The 14,705-nt window shown below is 35.1% G+C and overlaps 1 pseudogene; it reads left to right on the top strand.

The window, feature by feature from the left end:
• The first annotated feature begins 5,844 nt into the window (after nucleotides 1–5,844).
• LOC149548125 (uncharacterized) lies at nucleotides 5,845–14,363 on the top strand (annotated as a pseudogene).
• The last annotated feature ends 342 nt before the right edge of the window (nucleotides 14,364–14,705 follow it).

The following is a 14,705-nucleotide window of genomic DNA, read 5'->3' on the forward strand; positions in this document are numbered from 1 at the left end:
CAGTCAACGTATAAAACTTCTCCGTGCCACATATATGAACGAATGAATGAAGATTTAATGGGGTGTATGCGACCAGCGGTTTAAAACAAGTTAATTTGTCGTGTAATTTTTTCAAGTTACTTATCTTGTCATTGGGTCTTTGGTCTATTTGTGAAGTAGAGTAGTTCACAAAGAGCCCGAGTAGTTCACAAAGAGCCCACCAGGGATCAAGTCTCGCTGAGTGCAAGGCTCCAACATCATAAGGGATGAGGTCAGGATCATGCTTCGGGTGATTTTGACGGTGTGGATGCCCCTCAGTCCTTAACTCTAAGCCGAAGAAGGTTTCAAGCACGAGTGGATCTGTATTAGGTTCCTAAAAAGTCTATATGGTGGCCTTCACTGGTTGGTACTCGCAGGCTTTGTGCCTTGTAGGTCTGAGCCCTCCATCAAAAAAAAAGTTACTTATTGTCCTCTTTTTATTAGTTTGTGCCAAAATACTATTGCATTCATTGAATACAAGTTTTCAATTAGATTAATCAATCAAATGAAAGAATTTAAAAATTTATATGGAACTTACAATGTGTATATCTATTTTTCATTTTTTGTTATTTTATAAATAACATTTTGTATTCATTCTATTGGTCCATACTATTTTTGTAGGGAGAAAAATCAATTTTCTTTAACAAAAATGCACATATTTTTCCAACAACAATAATGACATTCAACTAATGATAGCTTTATCTTTTTCACAATTGTGACAAATTAATTGAAATTTCCAAAAAATAATTATGTTATCTTCCACCTCACTACCTAAGACATAAATGCATGTCTAATTAATAATAACTAAATCATTTTTCTTACAAAGATTGTAAATATATCAATCTAGATTATGTTTGAGTTTAAGTTTATTTAAAATCTTACTAAAAACTAATTATCATATCATTTAAAAATACATCTACTTAATTTTTTCTTCATAATAATTTAAAATTATTTTATTGAGAAGTGCGAACTTTTTCTGGAGAACTGCGAGTTCCTTCTGCGCTCGGCGTTATCTTTTCCCGACTACCTTAGCATCACCAAGGTGGCGACATCCGGCAGCGTCAGTCCACTAGGTGGACACCTGGCGTCATCCGTGCATCCCATCGATCCGGGTGATCCCCCTCCCACAGACGGAATTATAGATTGTAATATGACGGAGGCAGAGAGTAATGGCCAGAGCGCCAAGTCTGTACCAGGTAAGTTTTCCTTGATTGCTGATAAAACTAACCAGAATGGCATTCCCTCCCCTAACGCCCGCAGCAGTGATCGACCTAGGTCTTTCTCCGAGGCCGTGGCTCGATCTCCGGGCATCAACGCGAGGGCTAGGTTTGATTGTGCGAGTGTTCATAATGTTGGGACGTCCAAAGCAGGTAAGATCCCCGCTGCTCCCTTGAATCCTTTTACTATTGCTCCCAATCAGGAAATGTTAGAGGAAATTGTGAAAGAGAAAGACAGGCTTAGAGACATTGCGATTTTTTTCTCTACTGTTGATTTAGAAAAATATCCTCCAAGAAAGTTTATGGATGATTGGTTTCATAATTACTGGAATATTAAATTAGGGCTGCATATTTCCTTCTGTAGGCAATTGCAAAAAGGTTTATATGTTATTTTCTTCGTTAATCATGATGCCCAACAAGAGGTTGTTAAGAAGCAATACTGGAATGTTGGGTCGACATCTTTTAGGGCCATTGTCTGGTCACCTGAGGCAGCCCATGAAGAAGTTCTCGCTCTCTCAGCGCCTAGGTGGGTGCTGGTTAAAAACGTTCCTCCCTTTCTGTGGCATTTTTTACCACGCTTGCTTGCTCCTATTGGGAAAATCATCGGTATGGATGAAACTTGGAGGCTCATCCAGCATATGGATGCTAGAATTCTTATTTCCCTATCTCCTGGTAAGGACATCCCTGCTGATATTTCCATTAAATTTCATAGCGAAGTTTATTGTTGCCCTATCAAGGTGTTAGGGGGATTGAATGCTTGTTTTCTCTGTCGTAAGGATGGGCATCTATGCAGAGATTGTCCTATAATTAATAGGAAGCCCAACCCTTCCAATGCTTCCCCCAAGGTTGCTAGCAATCTCCCTGTTGCTAATAGTAAGATGCAGACCAATGCTTCTGAAATCTCTACTCCTTCGGCCTCCTCTTCAAAGCCTCTCCCCAAAAACCCCCCCAAAGTTGTGAACCATTCCATTTCAAAACCCCTCTCAGCTATTATTGTGCAGCCTTCTAATAATGCTAGTCTTCAATCCTTCCCGGTTATTGATGCTGCTATAGATCTTAATAGTGATGATGGTTTCACAGTCGTTCCCCACAAAAAGAAGAGGAAGAAAGGTATTAATAACTCTGTGCCTAAACCTTTCCGCCTTGATAGTAGTAAGAACCAAATTTGTGTGGCCTCTGACCTGGTGTTGACCATTTCACATAGATTAACCAAGGAAGGAGATGGTAGGAATAATCCCCCTGCTACTGATCAGGTTCGAAAACTCCCCACAAAAATTTTTCAGGAGATTGGTGAGGAGTTTGATTTTGAGATCATTTCGGCTGCCCATGTTCCTTCCTGCTCTCAAATTGGTCCTTCCATGAATAAGGATTCCTTTGTGGAGGCTGAGGAGGATTTGAGTTATGGCGTTTCTTCTGCCAGGAGGAGAGGTAGACCACCTGGCTCTAAAAATAAACCGCTAGTTGCTAAACAGGGGGAGACCTCCAATAGCTTCTTAGCCTTAACTGAACATGAGTTTTTGGCAGATTCTTCCCTTAACACTGTTTTCCAATGAATTGCCTTTCTTGGAATGTTAGGGGTTTAGAGTCCCCCGATAGGAAAATTGTTATTAAGCATTTTTTGAATTCTCTGCATTCTCTAGATTTTTTTATGATGCAGGAAATTAAGGCTGTGGGATTCACTTTGGATTCCAATCTTAACTATATTTGGAAAGATGCTATTAAACTTTACACTAATCATGTGAGAGGTAGAGGCGGAATTACCCTACTTATTAACAATAAATGGGAGAAGTGCATTACCAATAGTGGTTGTTCTCCCTGTCATAGGGTTGTTTGGGTTACTTTGCATCATGATAACAATACCTTCAGAGTCTGTGCTATTTATGCTTCTAATGACCCTAAAGAAAGGATTGAGCTCTGGAAATGGATTACTAATCTTCCTGACATCCCTTGGTTGTTCGGTGGTGACTTCAACATGGTTGAGTCCCATATGGACAAGTCGGGAGGTAATCCTTTTCATTGGAAGGACAATGAACGATCATTCTGGAATAAGCTATTAAGCTCTAAATGTCTTTTTGATCCTATTGCTGGAAGCAAGGATGTTAATCCTAGTTTATGGCACACTTGGTGCAATTTTCAACAGGGCAATGCTAGGATATACTCCAGGCTCGACCGGTTTTATGCTAACAAGCTTTTCTTTTCTTTTCCTCCTGATAGTGTTGGCAATATTGTTCATGTCATTGCTACTACTTTATCCGACCATCATCCTATTCTGACTAAGGTCAACTTCGTTAGTAGTCCTATTCAGCATAAGCCTAAAAGCAATAAGTTCATTCTTAATTCCAGCCTCCTTTTGGATGAGGATGTCCTTGTTGTTGTTCAAATTATTAGAGGTTTAAATAATATCAATCTCCAGCACTTATCCCATACTGATAGATGGAATACTAACCTCTCGACATGGAGGACCTTTCTTCAAACTATTGGGCAAAAAAAAGCTAAGGACTATAGGTTTGTCGAAAAGCAGCTTTCTACTGATTTGCAAGTTGTTGAGGAGAGCATCCAATGTGACTCCTCTAGCATGGCGCTTTTGTCCATGGTTATGGCTACCAAGGAGGCTCTTAGAAAACATCAACAGTTTAAAATTCGGGGAGCCAGGCTCAGGTCTAGATCCCACTAGCTCCAATATGGGGATAGAGGCTCGAAATTCTTTTTTAACCCGCTTAAGCATAAGCACATCAAAGAGTCTGTTGATAGACTTTCTATTGATAACCAGGACATTTCGGATCCTGAGACTATTACTCAGGCCTTTGCTAACTACTATGAGACTCTCTTTGCTTCAGAGGACTCTCCTAAGGATGAGCTGACCAGAACCAAATGTAAGAATCTTATCCCTAAGATATTAGGTCTGGATGATATTGCTGGTCTTGCTAAGAATATTTCTGTGGAGGAGATTGCAGGTGCTATAAAGGCTCTCAATAATGAGAAAGCCCCGGGCCCTGATGGCTTCTCGGTTGAATTCTATAAGGCCAACATTGGTTGGATATGCAATGACCTCTTTGACCTTTATTCTGAGGCCTTTACCAATGGTACCTTGGGGCAGGATATTAACAAAGGGATTATTAAGCTTCTCCCCAAGGAGGGGGATAAGACTTTTATTAGGAATTGGAGGCCTATTACCCTTTTGAATGTCTCATACAAAATTTTGGCTAAAGTTATGGCTCTTCGATTGGTCAATCTCCTTCCTAAATTTGTTAACTCTACCCAAACTGGGTTCATTAAGGGTAGATATATCCTTGAGAATCTCATAACTAGCTGGGAGGTTATGGACTAGTCTAGATATTCTCATCAGAACTCTGCCATGCTTCTCTTGGATTTTGAGAAGACTTATGACAGGGTTGAATGGAAGTTTATTCTTATGATGTTGGAAGCTTTTGGTTTTCCTCCTTTCTTTAGAAATATTGTGGCTATGCTTCTTAAAGACGGCTCTGCTCAGGTTGAGGTCAATGGTATGCTCTATGTTCCCTTCTCTCTTGGGAGATCCATCAGGCAAGGGTGCCCTCTGGCTCCCGCTCTCTTTGTTATTGCTTCAAAGGCTATGTATTATATCCTTAGAGATAACTCCATATCTCAAGAAGTTAGAGGCATTTATTTGCCCAATAATGAGGAGCTCATCAATTGTCCATTTGTGGATGATACCGCTTTATTCTTAGAGCTCTCAGAGATTAACTTTAAGAACATGCAAGAGAAGCTCAATCTGTTTTGTTTTATATCTGGTGCTAAGATATCCCAAACCAAATCTATTTGTTTGGGATGGGATGAGCGGCCCCCGGACTGGTTTCTTCATTATAATTTTCAATGGGGAGGACCTAACAGGATTACTAAGTATCTTGGTATACCTTTCTCTGTTGAGCCCGACCTGAAAGACATGTGGTCATGGGTCAAAGAGAAGATTGTCAATAAGTTGAATAAATGGCATAATAGGGCGCTTTCCTTGGCTGGCAAAATTTAGGTGTGCCAGAAAATTTTGTCTTCGTACACCATATACTATTCTTCTACTTGGTGTTTTAATAATTATCAGATTGTTGAAATTCAGAAGGCCATCAGACAATTTCTTTGGTCTGATGGCAAGGGAAATGGTAAGATTCACTCTGTCAAGTGGGCCTGGTGCCATACTGACAAAACCCTTAGGGGACTTGGGCTTAAGGATTAAAAAACTCAAGGTATAGCCTTGTCTACCAAATGGATTTTTCAGGCCATGGAGGGTGATGCTCCTTGGAAAGTGCTAGTTAGAAGTAATATTGAGAGCGGTGTTCCGAGGAAAGCTAAATCTTGGACTGGCCTCCCCTTTTGTGATCTCATTCTTGGTAACTTCAGTGTTTTGGTTCAAGGCTTTGCGGTCTTTAAATCTATTTGGAAGGCCTAGGACCATGTTAGAACATTTATCACTAACAAGGAGTTTCACTCTAATGTTCAAATCCATGGCGAAAGATCCATTTGGTGGAATCTTCACCTAAATGGTAAACCTTTGGCCCTTACCCAAGGGTGCTCTGCTAGATTATGGGCCAAGAATGACATAAAAAAATTTATGGACTTATTTGATTGTGATAGAATTATGACATGGGAGGAGCTGAAGGTTAAATTTGACATCCCTGACTCTCATAAAAGAATCTATAACATGATTGTGCAAGCTATTATTGGTATTCCTACTGTTTGTCATGCTGATACTCACAGGTACCTTAAGTGTAAATGGTCGGATGGTATCATTACTACTCTTCTTAAGGCCAAGAATATTTATAAAATCATTGAGAATAATACTGATATTTTAGATCATATCAATTTTGTTTGGTATTCCTCTTTTGATGCGTTTTTTTTAGAGAAGTATTTTGATATCTTATGGTTTAAATGGTTACTTCTGTTAGATAAGCTGCCTATGAAAATAGATTTTGTGAATTCTTATACTTGTAATTTATGTAAAGTCCCTGAAACTAGCAGCTACATATTTCTTGATTGTACTTTTGCTAAGGAGATATCGAACATGATTGGCATTGTTTATCCTATTAATGTCAATGTTTTTGATATTATTTCTCATTATATTAATGGTCTTCCTAAAGACACCAATCATTTTTGGAATATTTTGTCGTCTAACATTCTTTGGCAGCTCTGGAAGTGTAGGAACGAGGAAAGGTATCAAGGTAAGCATAGGGATCTTACTAAGTTTTTTCGAAAACTCACTTATTTTAAAATATCCTTGCAGGTGCAGGCTACTATGGTGATTGAGCGAGATAAGATGTAGAGGTTCCTCCATGATGGGCATGCTACCTTTTACTACTATGAGCTCAAACATGGATACCAGTGGCGAAGAACGTTGGATGACTTTCGTATCTTTGAGCTTGTGTGTAACCAGCTGAACAAAGAAGTCAAAGAAAAGGAGAATGCTAGGAAAGAGGAGCTTGCTATGTTGATGCAGATACAAGAGCACAAAAGTATTGTTTGGATGGAAGGTCCATTAGGCTGGATGGCCTGGGTTGACATTCACCATGATCAATTTTGTTTGGTATTCCTCTTTTGATGCTTTTTTTTTAGAGAAGTATTTTGATATCTTATGGTTTAAATGGTTACTTCTGTTAGATAAGCTGCCTATGAAAATAGATTTTGTGAATTCTTATACTTGTAATTTATGTAAAGTCCCTGAAACTAGCAGCTACATATTTCTTGATTGTACTTTTGCTAAGGAGATATCGAACATGTTTGGCATTGTTTATCCTATTAATGTCAATGTTTTTGATATTATTTCTCATTATATTAATGGTCTTCCTAAAGACACCAATCGTTTTTGGAATATTTTGTCGTCTAACATTCTTTGGCAGCTCTGGAAGTGTAGGAACGAGGAAAGGTATCAAGGTAAGCATAGGGATCTTACTAAGTTTTTTCAAAAACTCACTTATTTTAAAATATCCTTGCAGGTGCAGGCTACTATGGTGATTGAGTGGGATAAGATGCAGAGGTTCCTCCATGATGGGCATGCTACCTTTTACTACTATGAGCTCAAACATGGATACTAGTGGCGAAGAACGTTGGATGACTTTCGTATCTTTGAGCTTGTGTGTAACCAGCTGAACAAAGAAGTCAAAGAAAAGGGGAATGCTAGGAAAGAGGAGCTTGCTATGTTGATGCAGATACAAGAGCACAAAAGTATTGTTTGGATGGAAGGTCCATTAGGCTGGATGGCCTGGGTTGACATTCACCATGATGTTCTCAGTTAGATAGTTCCGTCCTGTCTTTCTTTTTTGTTGTACAGCTATTTCGGCTCCTTCGTTGTGAGGCTTGATCTCTTTGTATTCTCTCGTGATGTAACTCTGGTGACCTTTGGTCTTTTTTAATTCTCGTATATCTAATAGAAAAAAAAAATATTTTATTCTAATTTTAAAATTAAATTTTTTATTCAAAATTATAATAAAATTATATTTTTAAAAATATAATGATTTGATAAATTTTTACTAAAAATATTTATAATTTTTTTAAAAAAAATTAAAATTTAGCATTTAATGTTTTATATTTTCTATTTTAAATATATTTATTAGTTTTACATTGTCTCTTACTTTTGTTAATTGTAAAATGTTAAGTTTTTCACACTATGTTTAACTAGCTATTTTTTTCAATCTTGTTTTAATTCCTTTTCGCATTTTAAAATTTGTAAAACTAATATTATTCTTCAAACTTACTAACTCTTTTGTTGGTTTGGATCAAGTAGTCAACAATTTATATTTTAATATTTAATATTTGAATTTATATTAGAAAAGGTAGAAACAAATACTTCATTGATTTAACTCAATTTTATAATTGTTATTTAAATATTTCTTAAAATAACATAATCCTTAATTATTATTTTAAATTATTTTCCAACTATCTCTATTCATTGTCCCTATAATAACATATCATTCTCTCTCTTTTAAATTTCTTTGTATCCTTCATTTCTATCTATAAATCTCTATTATCATTATCTCTCTTTTCAATCTGTCTTCATATATAAATCTCCATTTTCCTTCTTTTCTAACTATTACGAGGAATATATCTCTATAACTCTCTTCAATGTGTCTTTAAAGTACAAATAATAATACTTTTTTATTTTATATACATAGCTCAACAAAGTAAAAGCGCAGGTGGAATCCCATATTGTATCATTTATTTTTATAAATGATCCATTCATTGCTTCTTGTGAGTCATTGCTCCTTTGTCACCACAATGTACTTACATCGGTGTAGTCTTCCGAGCTTCTTAAAAGAACCTATAAATTTTAGTGGCCAACACTCAAACAACGTTTGTGGCTAGCCTAGGGGCATGAAGTCCCCATGCATTTGGCTATTAATAGCAATAGGATCACTACTTCACGTTCATCAATGCTCATCTGTTAGCTTTTTTCTTACTGCTCTAAATTTTATTTTTTCCATCTTATTTCTACTTTTTATTTTTTCAACCCACAATAGTGCAACCATTATGCATATGGCAGGAACTATGACGCTTGTATCTCTTGTTTTAATATGGTTTTTCAAATTGTCTTTGTACCATCATCAAGTTGAATGGTTATCAATTTGTTTTTTAATTTCGAAATTAATGTTTTCAATATTATTATAATAGAAATTTTAATTTAAGGTTTATATACTTACAAATTTCAATAATGAAATGAAATGTGTTTTACTAACGTCTACGAGACCAAAGGTCAATGGGACCAAAAAAGGGGGTCCACTAAATATTCTGCTAAGATTTTTCCAAGTTGTCCCTTCTTTTGTGGAGCTGCATTAGCAAGGTAGCCACCTTGCGAAGTCTTGGCCCCTCAGAAAGCTCTTTTATATTGTTCACTTGTATCGTGTTCATGAATTGGACCTGGATGTCTTTGTATGTTGTATATTCCTTTATCTAGTGTCATTTTGTCTCCACTATGCCCTTGTTACAAAACCTACAAATTCTCTACTCCCAACTTTCTTTAGGGATCTTCCATCTGTTAGTTTTGCACCTCAAGTGATGTCAACCGAACCTTAGCTAGGCTATCAAGATTCTTGCCTTACCTCTAATGTCGGCTCCTAGGTACTCTTTGTCATCATGCTCGCAGGTGTGGTTAAATTCATTGACATAGTAAGTCTTTTTTCTACCTACTTGCTTTGTCCACATGGCAGTCTTAACTTTTTCTAATACCCACTTTTTTATCTCTGTGTTGGTTTCCAGGCACTCTTGATACTCAATCTTCCACTTGTTGAATCATTTATTATTTTGTTTCCTCCATGTATTCTTTCGATGGTCTAGCTTCTCCTCAACCACTAACTTAGGCCAGTAGTATGCATCCATATTTTCTACCCTTTTTAGGTAATTAAGCAAGCAAAGAACTGCATAGGCTTCCATTGAGAACATGCCTTCTTTAGCTAGAAGAATCTCATAGGGAACTGTTGATTTGACTTTGAGGTTGGTGGTGATGAAATGTTTTTGAATTCTTTTTATTTGTCATCATTTATGGTTTGATACATTGCTTTCCCATATTTTACTATTGTATAGTACAACTGGGATCACCAAAAGCCCAAATAGGATTTTCCTAGTCTTCCAATCCCACAACTCGCTTTCTTGCACTTGTTCTAAAGGAGGTAGGAGGCCTTCCATCCCCCTTGTATCCTTTTTGATATGCAAGTTTCCCACCCTAGCTAATAATGGAAGTCAACCCCTAAATACTTGTATTCTTTCACAATTTCTAATGTGTTACCCTTAAATATGAATGCATGTTGTTGTTGTCTTTTCGTTAAGGAGGAGATCATGATTTTGGTCTTAGATGTGTTGTCTTCCATCCCTACCTTTGTGCAAAAGGTCTCTAATTTACTCAAATGCTTCATCAAGCCTCTAGTAGTCTTAGTGATGAGGATGAGGTCATCCGCATAAAAGTCCACTCGTACATTTTGGCAAATATGTGACTATGTGACTAAACTTTTTAACACACCACAAAAAATTTGAGTCACTTGACTAAAACTGATCAAATTACACTATTTTTTTGTTATTTACAAGTATAGGTGACTAAACAAGTGACCAATTTGGTCATCGAATAAAATCACAAGACCAATCTAATAAAAAAGACTAAATAGACTACCAAATAAATGACTAAATAAGTGATTGGATAATTAGTCACTAATAATCAATCACTTAAACATAAGTCACCAAATAAACTATCAAATAAATGACTAGACTAGATAATTAGTCATACACTCTAATATGCACAAAAGACAAAAGACATTGTATAATTATCTAGATTGATCAAAGACAAATATGATTCATACAAGACATTTAAAAGATATCTTTGCAACCTTGGAAGTGATCATGTATTAATAGATGATAGTGACTCATTCCAAAGTGCATAATCTTAATTTTACAGACAATCATAGTCTTACAAAAATACAAATATGCAAGCTCTCCTCCATCAAATTATAAAATAAAGTTACAAAATAAAATAAAAATTTGTGCTTGAATCATTAAAAAATTGTCTCGATTGAGATACATTAAAGACCATTAGACTTGAAATAATTGTCTCTTGAACCTAACTTATGATCAAAACTATTTTAATTATATTTATAAATTTTAGAAAAAGACCAAAAATATATATAATGTCAACACCTATATAATTTGCATCACCTAAATTATATCATAATAATAAATAATATATTATTATAATTACTTACTAAAAATTTAAATCAATTAATTATTTTTTAAAAATTATTAATTAAAAATTATCATATAATGAACCTTAGTTATTTAATTAATAAAAAATAATCATACAAATTATGGTCATCAAATACAAATCAAGGGCACATTTTGCATGGGTTGTAATGGCAAAAATAACATTTTCACTTCTTGTGCGCAAGGAAGATATGGATTGCCTGATTGAGCTCAATGTTTCTATAGTCTTCAATTGATCACCTGATGAAAGATCCATCCCCTCTCTTCAATCGATCACCCTTTAGAAGCAAACATATCACCACTCCCAAGCTAGAACTAATAAATGGCCTTGCACATGCAGAGGGAGTGGAATTGTACATAAGCAAGCAAAAAATATAGTTTTGGATTTTAATGATAAAGAATTTTTTTTCATTTTTTGGGGGCAAGAAGGGTAGCTTTGATTGGCAGAAAAATAGAAGGGTTTACAGACATTTGATTAATCTCCATTGCTTCTTGTATTTGATCTTCAAGTGTGTGATTTTTTTTCCTTTTTCTGTCTCAAGAACTGGTCCTTTGTTTTATGATATGCATTATCATGTTTAGAATGAGATTATGACTTTTACCTCTCTTATTTATCATTGTATCATGATGGTACAATAGAGTTTTTCAATAATGGAATCAATTTCAAACTAGACTAAGGTTGAAACTAATATGGCTAAGCACAACATGTGAAGGGGTCAATGTGGAATCTACATTGGATCATCCATAGGTGGAAATAGAAAAGGTTAAAAACAACTTAAGAAAGGTTTCAAATTTAATGATTGAATCAATAATAGATCCATCTAAGACTGAGATTGAAAAGGTTACTTTAGAAGAGTTCTAAATCCAACATTGGCTTCCACAAGGGGGTTTGAGGATCTATTTTTAAGGAGAGGGAGGTCCCATGAAGTTAAAAAGAAAAAAAAATATACAAGATTAATTGGAGTCTTTTAGAGAAAAGTAGCAGCCCCTAATTTTTAAGGATGTGAATTTGAGTGGGTGGGAAATGTGGTGAGCTAGAAATTGCCCCACCATCTTGGGCCTTTTAATTGAAACATGTCACTAATTTGAAGTTTTTCAATTTGCATCAATTAATCTTTCTATACATTTATATTTATTTCCTCATGCAAATTGAATATATAAAATTCATGGTACCACTGGCTTCAAAACAGTCCTAAATAAATTCAGCAACACCCACTGAATGTATTTGGGAAGCCTCCCCCATGACACACCACCCCAAATGTGTGCAATAGGCAAAAAAATGACTTAAATTTCCAAATAATTGTAGTGAGAGAATTTAGAGTGCACTAGAAAAGTTTTGTCAATGGATCCTGAAATTGTATTAAAGTATGATAAGGTAGATCTGTATGATGGAAAAGTAAAACAAACTCTAAATAATACCAAAAAAAAACCAAAAAGAATTTCTAAAATTGAGGTTAGGCACAATAGGATACAAAGTCTTAATATTTAACATGGGTGTTTAGCTCCGTGCCTTAGATTTGGGTGGCAAATCAACACAAAGGTTTTCTTTGCACTCACTAGCCTCAACCTTACATGTACCCTACATTTTTCAGGGCATCATTGATTAGAGGGATCATGGATTAGAAGGATCATGGATCCCTTTAGGCTAAGAGTCAGTGCCCTGCCAACAATGCCCAATATACACAATGGTATCAAATAATACCAAAAATTATGAAAAATATTTAAACCACAAGCACTTTTGAGGCTATATACATAGGTAGAGGCACACAAATGGAGCAAAATATGCATTGCATTTACTTTTTGCAAGCAATTACTTACAAGAACCATATATTTGGTCTCCTAGAAGATAAACCATCTCATCTTCCTCTTGATGTTTATTTAGCTTTAATTTTGAATGGTTCCACATCTCTCACCAGAGATTTACTTTGTTTAGAGTTGTCTTATGATTGTGAATAATATTCTATTTCAAATATCATTCATTTTGTATTTGTTAGTGATTCATACTCTTGTCCTCTTCTCTGATTATTCTTAATGAAATCAAATCTAATTGTAGTAGATTATACTTATATTTAGAATAATTTCTTATGTTGCTCCTAAAATCCATAAAAATCTAGATTAGACTTACATTATTTGGATTACCAATTTCCTATTTAATAGAAATCATGAGACCCACAACAAAAACAATTTTTTGGATATTCAGACGTTGTGTGCATTCAAACCCAAAATTGAAACACACAGTTCGTACCCATACCTAATATATTCCTTATATGCATTTATTATAAAAGTTGTAACAAGTTTTTAGTTGTTAATGAAATCATACATAAAAATTCATATAATGCAAACACATCCATACTCTCTGCACCTAGATGGCACCCATATTGCATGGTGTATAAACATTGGAATCAACTTACATGAATGCCACTTGATATATAGATCCAAAATCCAAACTACTGAGATATATACAAAGAAGTTCAACTTGTAGGCACATAGTTGATACATAGTCTGACACATCTGTGTGTGGGCATATAGAAGAACATAAGTGTGAATGTGTCAACCCAAGCATATTTAATAATTTATTTCATGGTTTAAAAGGAAAGAGCTTAAATAGTCAGCACATCATGGTTGTTTAGGTGGGGGTGTGCCTCATAGGGTGTAAAACTACCAGTCAAAGAAATTAAAAAACTCAATCAAAATATTTGGTTAGCTTATTCAAGAATTTCTCTAATCCTAAAGAGTTGTAGTCTATTTCTTAAGCTTCCATAATTGTATATTCTGGTTGAATTATAGAAACATATGGAGGGAATATTGAAGGAGAATTTAGGAGGATTGGTATGAGAAGATATGGAATGACGTTTTTTGTTGCAAAATCTAATTCAAGTAACATTGTCTTCTTTTTTGGAGTTTTTCAAGGTTTTAATTGGTCTATCTCATCACCACAACTGGGCTGACAACTAGAGGTGATTCCTTTAGGGACAGGGAAGAAAATTGTGGAGGTGTTAAGGTGTCTATTAGGATAATTGGGGCAGGGGAGAAAGAGCATGTGAGCATAGGGGCAGTTGCATCTAATGTTGAAGAAACAAATACAACTATTGATAGTAACAATGATTATTATAGACTTCTTCATCACCTTTGTAGGACACATTAAATGTTAATATTAGCAATGGAGGAAGTGTGGGCTCATCTTCTTCAGTTACACCATTGATAATAGATTTTGTCTCTAATCAGAGATATGATATTCAACAACTTGCTATATATATATATATAGTAGATATTGTCATTTTCCTTTCTTTTTTTGGTAGTCTCATTCAACAATATTTGCAAGACTTCTTTGTTATATTTTGGATAACAGTTGTGATGATCAAGTCAAATGATATTATGTACAAACAGGAAACTTTGAAGGGTGAAAAAAAGTTAGTTGAGTAAAAGTTACCAGTAACTATTAAGCTGAATATGTCTAATTTGAATGTGGTCTTTTGACATGGATTTAGATCATGATCCCCCAGATCGATTCTAGTAAATATGTCCAAGATTTTACATGCAAGAGATGCAATATGTATTTTATTTACCATTATATCTTTCAATAAATTTTTTCAATATGATTTCTAGGTGCACTATAGCATTCTCATGTTTTTTTTTTCATGTAAATTCTTTGAGGACTCTTATATAATCCATGATCATGAGGGTTTTATTTATTATTATTCTATCTTGGTACCACTCAAAATGTCTTGTGTCTATATTTCATAGTCACAATTTATAATGCTCCAA

This window comes from Cupressus sempervirens, chromosome 7 (genome assembly GCF_028749045.1).
Source record: "Cupressus sempervirens isolate cs-2001-9-10 chromosome 7, ASM2874904v1, whole genome shotgun sequence".
NCBI lineage: Eukaryota > Viridiplantae > Streptophyta > Pinopsida > Cupressales > Cupressaceae > Cupressus > Cupressus sempervirens.